This window comes from Ursus americanus, chromosome 2 (assembly GCF_024610735.1).
Source record: "Ursus americanus isolate L20-20 chromosome 2, mUrsAme1.1.p, whole genome shotgun sequence".
Taxonomy (NCBI): Eukaryota; Metazoa; Chordata; class Mammalia; order Carnivora; family Ursidae; genus Ursus; species Ursus americanus.
The window spans coordinates 4,803,177-4,813,650 of NC_142128.1; positions in this window are offsets into that span (position 1 = coordinate 4,803,177).

Here is a 10,474-nt window from a genome sequence, read left to right on the forward strand (position 1 = left end):
AACTGAGGGAAGTTTGCTTTAGGAGTTAAGTTTGTATGGTTCTGTTTGGTTTCTTGCCATTATAGATTCTGCTCTTAAGGATTGAACACAATCATTTTAAATTTAGAAGCACTTCCCATAGTACAAAATCTTGGGGCTTGGTTATTCACATTTGGAAATCATAATTTTTAACATTGCAATGAACAGTGAGGTATTGAAGTGATTATGAAGTTGCAAGTTAAGAACGAATAAGAAATTCAGAAACTTGTATTTAAATAGATCCTTACTGTAGGACTACTGGCTTTGTGAGTAAGAAGGCATGTTTACTTGGAGCTTGTTGTCAATCACTGTGTATTCCAACACAGACTATTTACTATAGTTTTACATTGAAAAAGAAACATTCTGTAGAACTCTCCCTATATTCTCCCATAGATAATTTAAAAATTCTCCCTTTTTAAACCATCCAAAGAGAGAATTAAGGGGTGTCCTAAGCAATCCAATGAGCTCAGAGCTGGAAACAGTGCTCTTCGGCCCTGGCGAGTGGTGGAAGCTTTGAACTACATGCCATCCGCGATATATTCAGCGTAGACATTTGAAATTAGAGACCTAGAATTTAATAGGATGCTTGCTTCTACTTGGCTCCTCTCTGCTTCTAACATGTTAACTCTTTTTTTTCCCAATTTTATTATCAAAACTTGATAGGTCAATTAAAAAGGCATTTGTGCTTCAAACTCTGCAAACTTCTTGAGCTCTGCATCGGATTGACCGAAATTTGCCGAGAAAAGACTTGGCAAAGGGGCTTGCCGCATAGGATAGGCTGTCTTCACGGGATACACTTTTCCTCTTCTTGGAACAAATGATCTTGCCTTAGCGAGGCAGGCGATTTAAGGGAGGTGTCTGGGTGGGGTTGGGAGGGTGTGTGGCGGCCCCGCTGCGTCCGACCCACCTGTTGCCATCTTTAGAGCACGCGCCCGTGGGGTCTGAGGAGTCCTCGAGTGCTGTGTTTTCTTCTGGTAAACAGATCCGTTATTTACGGGAGCAAGAGCGGGCTTTGCTGCAGTCTTGTTCTGGTGGTGTCTTGAGTAGCTCTTTACAGTTAATTTTTCAAAGTGTTTAGTTACGTAACAATATAAGGCGTTTTTCTAGGGCAGCTGTGCCTCACCACGGTATTGACAGGGGAATTCTCCAATTAACTGATTCACGCTTTCAGGTTTGGGTTTTTTTTTTTTTTTTAAGGCAGTGGATTTATCCTGTTTTCCCATCTCCTGCCTACTATTCCTGCTCTCAGATAATGAGTGATTTGTTTGAAGATTGGGGAATAGGCTCTGTTTTTTCTTTCCTTTTTTTTTCCCTTTAAAATTTATTGATTTATTTTAGACAGAGTTGGGGGGAGGAGCAGAAGGAGAGGGAGAAGCAGACTCCCTGCTGAGCACAGAGCTGGACATGGGGCCCCGATCCCAGGACCCTGGGATCATGACCTAAGCCGAAATCAAGTGGACGCTTAACCAACTGCCATCTAGGTGCCCGTAGGCTCTGTTTTCTTTCTTTTTCTTTTCTTTCTTTCTTTCTTTTTTAATGTTTTATTTGTCAGAGAGAGGGTGAGAGAGAGAGCTCACAAGCAGGGGGAGTGGCAGAGGCAGAGGGAGAAGCAGACTCCCTGCTGAGCACAGAGCTGGACGTGGGGCCCCGATCCCAAGACCCTGGGATCATGACCTGAGCCGAAGGCAGATCCTTAACTGTCTGAGCCACCCAGGCGTCCCCCCCCCATTTTTTTGTTTTTGTTTTTTTAAAGATTTTATTAGGCTCTGTTTTCTAACTCTGGAAGCTTATGTCCTATTACACTGAAGTCTGCCGGCACTCTACCACTGCTGATCAGTAAGGAGACTTGGAGGAAGCATGTCTCTGCTCCTTCGACATCAGTTGCTGTATAGAGAAACAGAACCAGCAGGATGCAGAGATACAGATAGACAAGGGTAGTCCTTAGAGGAGTTTGCTCATGCGATAGTGGAGCCTGGGAAGTCCCACCATCTGCCATCTGCACGCTGGAGAACTGGGAATGTCAGTGGGGAAGGCCTGACGCCTATGGAAGCTGACAGCGCTCCTGGTTCAAATCTAAAGGCCCAAGAACCAGGAGCACAATGTCTGAGGGCAGAAGATGGAGGTCTCTTTGCCTCCTTGCATTCAGGCCCCACGCGGGTTGGATGATGCCCACCCAGATTTGCAGGGGCGATCCTCACGCTACCAGTTCGCTTCTGGAAACGCTCTTACAGACACACCCAGAGATAATGTCTTACCAGGCATCCGGGCGTCCCTCGGCCAGTCAAGCTGATGTAAAATTAACCATCACTGTTGTACAGCTACCTCTCATCAGCTGAGTTCTCAGATGCCCTGGAAAGTCCACTCTTTGTAGGACACCCGAGGGGACGCCATAGCTAGGACACAGCACTGTTTCTGGTCACCGCTGCTCCCGCTCCAAGACTTGGTAAGTAAGGACTCACACCTGCTCAGAAAAACCTGCTTTTTGTAGGAGAGTGATCTGGGAAAGGAGGGCTATTGTCTTATTTTCACTACAGTACTTGGTTCTGTATGGGGCAAATGCCAACAGACACGCATCTGAATTCATCCAGAAACTGAGAAGGCAGCAGTGAGGGGCACACCCTCCTTCCCCAGCCTTGTGCGGTGGCTGCTGGTGAGTGGGCCAGGCGGATTCCGAGTCCCTGCACCCCGAGGAGGGGCGGGCAGGGCTCACTGGTAGATTCATGTTCACGTTTCCCACTCCGCCGTGTAAAACCAAGGTCTGGCAAATACATGCTTCTAAAAACATTCCAACATTTGGAATTTCTGTTAAAATCAGCGTCTCCTCTTTGTCCTACGTGAAGGATTCTCTAACGAGAGCATCGTAACCAAGCACCGCACTTTGGTTCCAGGTGAATATGGTGTATTGGGGTTGAACGTATCATGTAATCTGGGACTCTTTAATTCCCTAAATTTGTCACACGAGCTCTAAAAAGGGTCCTGAGAGATTGGAACCAACCTTTTCATTTTAACATATCATTTAATATGGTGAATATTAAGTCAAAAAATGACCTTGTTTTTCCGTCAGCTTCCTGGAGGTCCTTTGACCACAAAAGCGGCAAAATACTAGCACTTCACTCTCAGACTTGACCTTGACCACTTCACTACCCAGATTTATAACAGATGGTGCCTTGAGTTTTAGTGTGTTGGGAGGAGGAAGGGTGATCCAGAAAAAGGGACAAGAGGCGCCTGGGTGGCTCAGTTGTTAAGCGTCTGCCTTCGGCTCAGGTCATGATCCCAGGGGCCTGGGATCGAGCCCCGCATTGGGCTCCCTGCTCCACGGGAAGCCTGCTTCTCCCTCTCCCACTCCCCTTGCTTGTGTTCCCTCTCTCGCTGGCTCCCTCTGTCAAATAAATAAATAAAATCTTAAAAAAGAGAAAGAAAAAATGAAGAAGAAAAAGGGACGAAAATGCCCTGTTCGTTCCAGATGAGAACCATTCAAGCTGAGGAACCTGCCCCAGGGAGTAAGACATCCCAGGGCTTAAATCCCGTGGAGGCTGCCTCCTCTCTCAGTGGGAAAAATAGCTCGTCTTTTTCACAGTTGAAGTCTTTTGATATGGCTATTAGCATGAACAAAAAGTCCTGGGTTTTCTTTTAAAACCTGTTCGTTGGTACAGGGCTTTTTTGAAGGTATTCCTTATTTCTGAAGCCGTGGGGGGCATTGCGTGTTGTTGCACTTGGAGGTGGCCGATGAGGTCACATGTGTGAAAAGTTCAAGCTGTTTATTTATTTTAAAAGATTTTGTTACTATTTTTAAAGATTTCATTCATTTGTCAGAGAGAATGAGCACGCACAAGCAGGAGGAATGGCCGAGGGAGAAGCAGGCTCCCCACTGAGCAAGCAGCCAGACGCGGGGCTCGATCCTGGGACCCAGCAGGATCATGACCTGAGCCGAAGGCTGACGCTTAACCGACTTGCCCCAGATTTTATTATTTTTAAGTCATCTCTACACCCAGTGTGGGGCTTGAACTTACAACCCTGAGATCAGGTGCCTCAAGTTGTTCCTTTATTAAAAAGTGGCCTTTATTAATCTGGGCACATTTCGGTGCACATTCTCACCTCCCTCTCAAGTCCCAGTGCATGGGACGCTCCTGCCCTGACAGTGTGTATTTAGTGAACTTCAGGGTCATTTTAATGGAACTGCCTAATTTTGGGGGAATGAATGGGGTGTGAAGCAAAGCGCCCCTTCACCCACCCCCCCATGCCGCCTCTCTGTCATGTGAGGCTCACTTTTGCCACAAGAGGGAGCCACTTGTTCACTTAGGGAGTGTCCCTTCAGGGAAGACCTTGGGTTTTCTTTCTGTTTATTTTGTTTATCCAAATTCAAACTCAAAAACTAACATAAAAATGCTCTACTTAATTCAGTTCGGTGTGATTCGTGAAGCTCAGTGAGTGTCATTTATCAAACCTTACAACAAGATTTAACTCTTGAACTCAACACCCACAGATGGTGCTTGAAAACAAGAAGATAAATGGGTTGGAAAAATTAATTTGGTGGATTTATTTTTATATTTTATTTTGGGCAGTGACTTTCAGTATGAAACCACACTTTCTTTTCACTTTCTTTTTCTTAAGTAGGCTCCACACCCGTGTGGAGCCTTACGCGGGGCTTGAACTCACAACCCTGAGATCAAGACCTGAGCTGAGATCAAGAGTCAGATGCTTAACTGAGCCACCCAGGCGTCCCCGAAACCACATTTTTGCAGGGTATGGAGAAGAGCCCTGGTTTTGTTCTGAGGGGGCTTGTCAGAGAATTCACTTCTGCCCAGGGATGCACACAGCCTCCCGGGGTAGCTGAGCCCCAATGGGTCCCTTCAGATTGGTTGGGTCGTGGGTCCGTGGTGACTCAGCTTGGGCCACATTGGGCTCGTCTGAGCCTGACCCATGTACGCGAGCCTCTTGGAGACCCTGACGGGGAAATTTGCCACAGGAACGAGTCAAATTTTCTCTATAGAAATCACAACTTTAGATTTCTTTTTGTGGCTCATAGTGAAATGCTTTTAAAACGTCGGAATCCGTTAACATATTGGGAAGTACTATTGTTCTCTATCATCAGTGAATTATTGCTTCTTCCAGTCCTTTTTGTAAAAGATCTGTCAGGGAATTTTCTTAAATGATAAATTGTGATAATAGAGTGCATATAAATAGCACAAAAGCTATTTAATTTCTTGGAAATGTTCTGAGTACCACTTAGGACTTATTAAAATAAAGCAGTTTGTTTGAATAAACTCCAGGCTTCCTTTGTTAGACGTTTCCGTTTTACTCTCTTGGGGAAAAATTGTTAGGATGTCGCTCCCTTTCTCCTGCTCGATTCAGAATGTAGTTATTCAGAGCTGCTCACATACGTTTCGCAGGGTCACAAAACCCGGCATGAGTTTCTTATAATAAAACTCATCCTCCTGTTACGAAGCTCCTATTTTTATGCACATCGTTCGCCAGATTGGCTGTTCTTTAAAATGCTTCTGAGTGAGGATGCTTTATTAAGAGAGAAACTACCAGTAATGTCCTAACTCCAAAGACCTTTCCAGCTGCCATCAGGCAGTTGACCATTTTGATAGCTAATTGCCATTCGTTGAGCGCCCACCCCTGTGCAGGGGTGAGGCCGTGACTGCCAGTGGAATGCTCTCTTAAGTCCTCAGAATGATCCTGAAACACAGGGTTCTCATTTCAGGGCTGAAGACGCGAAGGCGAGATAGCATAGCTTGTAACTGGCAGAATTACAATTCCAGCAGTTTGCTGGGCACGGTTTTTTGTTTTTGTTTTTTTCCCCTGGTCAACTTCCTTTCAAGATAGTCATTTAACATCCAGGAACTATTCCCTGGGCACCTACTGTGTACCAGGCATCCTCTGTGGGAGACAGAACAGAAAGTAAAACCAAGCCCCGGGGGACACCTGGCTGGCTCAGTCGGTAGAGCGTGGGACTCTTGATCTCAGAGTCATGAGTTCAAACCCCACGTTGGGCGTAGAGATTACTTTACTTAAAAAAGGTAAAACCAAGCGGGCTGTCCTCTCAGAGCCAAGCAGTTCAGATTGGTTCCTCATTAAGTAATGAGCGAAAGAAGCAGGTGTGAATGGGGAGGTGGGAAAGTCTTTGCTGTTATAAAAGTACAGGTATTTACTATTTGACTTTCTGATTGTGAAAACGAGAAAGGTTTTCAAAGAACCCAGGTTTTGTCTAGAGAGGACGACACTGCTAACTGTTTGGGATTGGCGAGGTCTCCAAGGATAAGAGCCAGATCCCTCCCACTTTGTCTCGAATCTTTCCTAACCTCGGGCTGTATGGGCCATGTCAGCCTCAGACTTTCTACTGGTTGTCTAAGATTTAAAAACAGAAACAACGAAAGACAACTTGAATGAATCTAAAGTTATGAAAAGTATCCTGGTACTTCCCAATACAGTAGCTCCTACCTCATGTGGCTACTTAAATTTTAATTAAAATAAATTTAAAAAAAATCCAGTTCCTCACTCATACCAGCCACCTTTCAAGTGCTTCCTCTCTACCTGCAGCTAATGGCCACAGCAGTGAAAATGCAGAGAAAGAACATTTCTATCATGGAAAGTTCTATCGGGCAAAAGGTATGTCACAGACATACTTGTGACCACTTTGCTTCTTCAGGATATGAAGATTCTTAATATATTAGAGTGTGTGACTTTAATTTTAACCACCCCTGTCCCCCCCCCCCATCAAACTAAGACAAAAACACTATTCTGTTGAAGTGGCGGGAAAGGGATCACAAGTTTGCACATGATTTTCTGTAAGCTCTTGCTGTACAAGAAGGGATTGTCTTAGTCTCTCACTTTGTATCGTATTCATGAGCGTATCAGGGTTCTGGAAAGAAACGGAATCAATAGGGTGCAGAAGCCTGATGATGGGCATTGCCTTGTGCCGTTATGGGGGGCATATCTTTATGAATCTGCCGATTCAAATGCTAATCTCTTGCAAAACACCCTCGCCAGACAGGCCAGAAATAACGTCCTACCAGCTCGTAGCCCAGTCAAGTCGACACCTAAAATTAACCATCACGGGGGAGCCCTTCACGACCCTGAGATGAAGAGTCGCACGCTCTGCTGATTGAGCCGGTCAGGCGTCCTTCTCTCTCTGGAAGGAAGATAGGAAAGTTTAGCGCGGAGCCAGGTACATGGAAGGTCTGTGACACGGAGTGGCATCCTCTCTTCATTTTTATAGGCTTTGTGGATTTAAAAATATATTTTAGAGAACTATATATATATTTTTAAAGATTTTATTTATTTGACAGAGAGAGGGGCGGCGAGAGAGGGAACACAAGCAGGGGGAGTGGGAGAGGGAGAAGCAGGCTTCCCGCTGAGCAGGGAATCAGATGCGGGGCTCGATCCCAGAACGCTGGGATCGTGACCTGAGCCGAAGGCAGACGCTTAACGACTGAGCCACCCAGGCGCCCCTTAAAAATACATTTTAAAATGTAGAACTGTTGGGCCTCTCAGTTAAACTCTAAGCATTTTGTTGTCCAGTGGCAATTGGTTTTAAAGTGCCTTTCAACCCTGGACCTTTGGAAAACTGTCAGTTTCCATGAAACGGTCACCCCAGCCAGTGATGTCAGGGGAGGAGGGTGCACCCTGGCTTAGCACCCTCCGGAGGAAAAACACACACAGGTTGAAAGCCTGACCTTGGCTCTGGTAACGGGACTTGATGATTCATGAGAACATCCTGTATGGCCCCCCTCTAGAGCCACTTGGGGACTCAAACCGTGAGAGAGGACAGGCTGAGGAATCCAGGCAGGTCTTGGAAGCTGTTGTCCCCCTAGACCTGTGGGTTTTACCAAGGAATCCTTGAGCTCCTTCCAGCTTCCAGCCTGGCCTCCCCCTTGTCGCCTCCAAAAATAGGATTTGGAACTTATTCCCCATGTGACCTAATGCGTGTCACACTGGTGGGCAGGAAGTGAATGCTTTCCTGCCAGGCCTGAGCCGTCCCCGGGAGATGGTCTGGGAAGGAATGCCTTCTCTGTCCCACTTTACGACAGAATGTCAGCACGCTTATTATAAGACTACTTTCTTCAGTCTGAAAACACGGCATGTTCTTCAAAACGGCAGCAAAAGAGGTTAGATTGGCTAGATTTGGATGATCCTGGGTGTTTGCGCTTCGTAAAGTACGGTCAGCTATTAGTAATCATGTCCTCCATCCCCTTGACCCCTGTTCTGGGCTCTGTGGGGCTCATAAAAGCCGTGAGGTCGGTTCATTAGGGAAACACTCACATCCTTTAAACGATTAGCGCAGACAACAGAATTTGGCTCGTTGACCCAACATACGACAGACTAAAGCAGGCAGGCCCTGGCTCGAAATGTTTGGCAATAGTAATTTGGGGTTTCTGGGATTTGCAGTAAGAACCGGATGTCCTCATTTCATTGTGACTGTGTGTCAGGGTCTAAGGATACACGGTGAGCAGGACCCGACATAATCTGGAGCGTCCATGGGTTGGAGAGGAAAGTGACACCCAAACCCGTCATTAACTGCCTTTGCGTGTTGAGATCTCTCGCGATGTCATGTACTTAATGTCCCTGAACTGTATACTTACAGATGGTTAATTTCATGTGCGGTAAATTTTACTACCAAAAACAAAACTTAAAAAAAACTTTTAAGGAGGAATAACCAAGGCCGTGGAGTCTTGCAAGACCCAGCTAGATGAAGTGCCCTGTGGCCCCAGACTGCCTTCTCTTACTTGGTTATAGGAAGACCTCTGCGCCCTCTCTATCTCTGGCTCTCTTATTTCTGAGGGTGGAGTGCCTACCCTGTTTCCCCAGCTACAGACCTTGACCCTCTGTATGGACTGAATTGTGTGCCCTGCCCCCCTCCCCCACTCATAGCATGAAGCCCTAACCTCCAATGTGAAGATACTTGGAGATGGGGCCTTTAGAGGTGGTTGTTTTTAGATGAGGTCATGAGGGTGGGGCCCCCACGATGGGATTAGTGTCTTTTCTCTCTTCTCTTCCCTTCCCTTCTCTTCTCTTCTCTTCTCTTCTCTTCTCTTCTCTTCTCTTCTCTTCTCTCTTTCAATTCAATTAACATATAGTGTATTATTGGTTTCAGAGGTAGAGTTCAGTGATTCATCAGTCTTATATAACACCCAGTGCTCGTTACATCACGTGCCCTCCTTAATGCCCATCACCCAGTTATCCCATCCCCCCACCCCCCTCCCCTCCAACAACCCTCAGTTTGTTTCCTATGATTAAGAGTCTCTTATGGTTTGTCTCCCTGTCTGATTTCATCTTGATTTATTTTTCCCTCCCTTCCCCTATTTGTTTCTTAAATTCCACATGAGTGGGATCATATGATAAATGTCTTCCTCTGATTGACTTATTTTGCTTAGCATAATACCCTCTAGTTCCATCCACATCATTGCAAATGGCAAGGTTTCAATTTTTTGATGGCTGAGTAATATTCCACTGTGTGTATATATATGCTACGTCTTCTTTATCCATTCACCTGTTGATGGACATCTGGGCTCTTTCCATTGTCTGGCTATTGTGGATGGACATTGCTGCTTAAACATTGGGGGGTGGATGCCCCTTTGGATCACTACATTTGTATCTTTGGGGTAAATCCCTAGTAGTGCAATCCTGGGTTGTAGAGTAGCTCTATCTTCAACTTTTTGAGGAACCTCCATACTGTTTTCCAGAGTGACTGTACCAGCTTGCATTCCCACTGACAGTGTAGGAGGGTTCCCCTTTCTCTGCATCCTCTCCAACATCTGTCGTTTCCTGACTTGTTAATTTTAGCCATTCTGACCAGTGTGAGGTGGTATCTCATAGTGGTTTTGATTCGTATTTCCCTGATGCCAAGTGATGTTGAGCATTTTTTCATGTGTCTGTTGGCCATTTGGATATCTTCTTTGGAGAAATATCTGTTCATGTCTTCTGCCCATTTCTTGATTGGATTATTTGTTCTTTGGGTGTTGAGTTTGATAAGTTCTTTATAGATTTTGGATACTAGTCTTTTATCTGATAAGACATTTGCAAATATCTCCTATTCTATTGGTTGTCTTTTGGTTTTGTTGACTGTTTGATTTTCTGGGCAAAAGCTTTTTATCTTGATGAAGTCCCAATGGTCCATTTTTGCCTTTGTTTCCCTTGCCTCTGGAGACATGTCTAGCAAGAAGTTGCTGTGGCCGAGGTCACAGAGGTTGCTGCCTGTGTTCTTGAGGATTTTGATGGATTCCTGTCTCACATTTAGGTCTTTCATCCATTTGAGTCTATTTTTGTGTATAGTATAAGGAAATGGTCCAGTTTCATTCTTCTAGATGTGGCTGTCCAATTTTCCCAACACCATTTGTTGAAGAGACGGTCTTTTTTCCCATTGGATATCTGCTTTGTCGAAGATTAGTTGACCATAGAGTTGAGGGTCCATTTCTGGGTTCTCTATTCTGTTCCATTGATCTATGCATCTGTT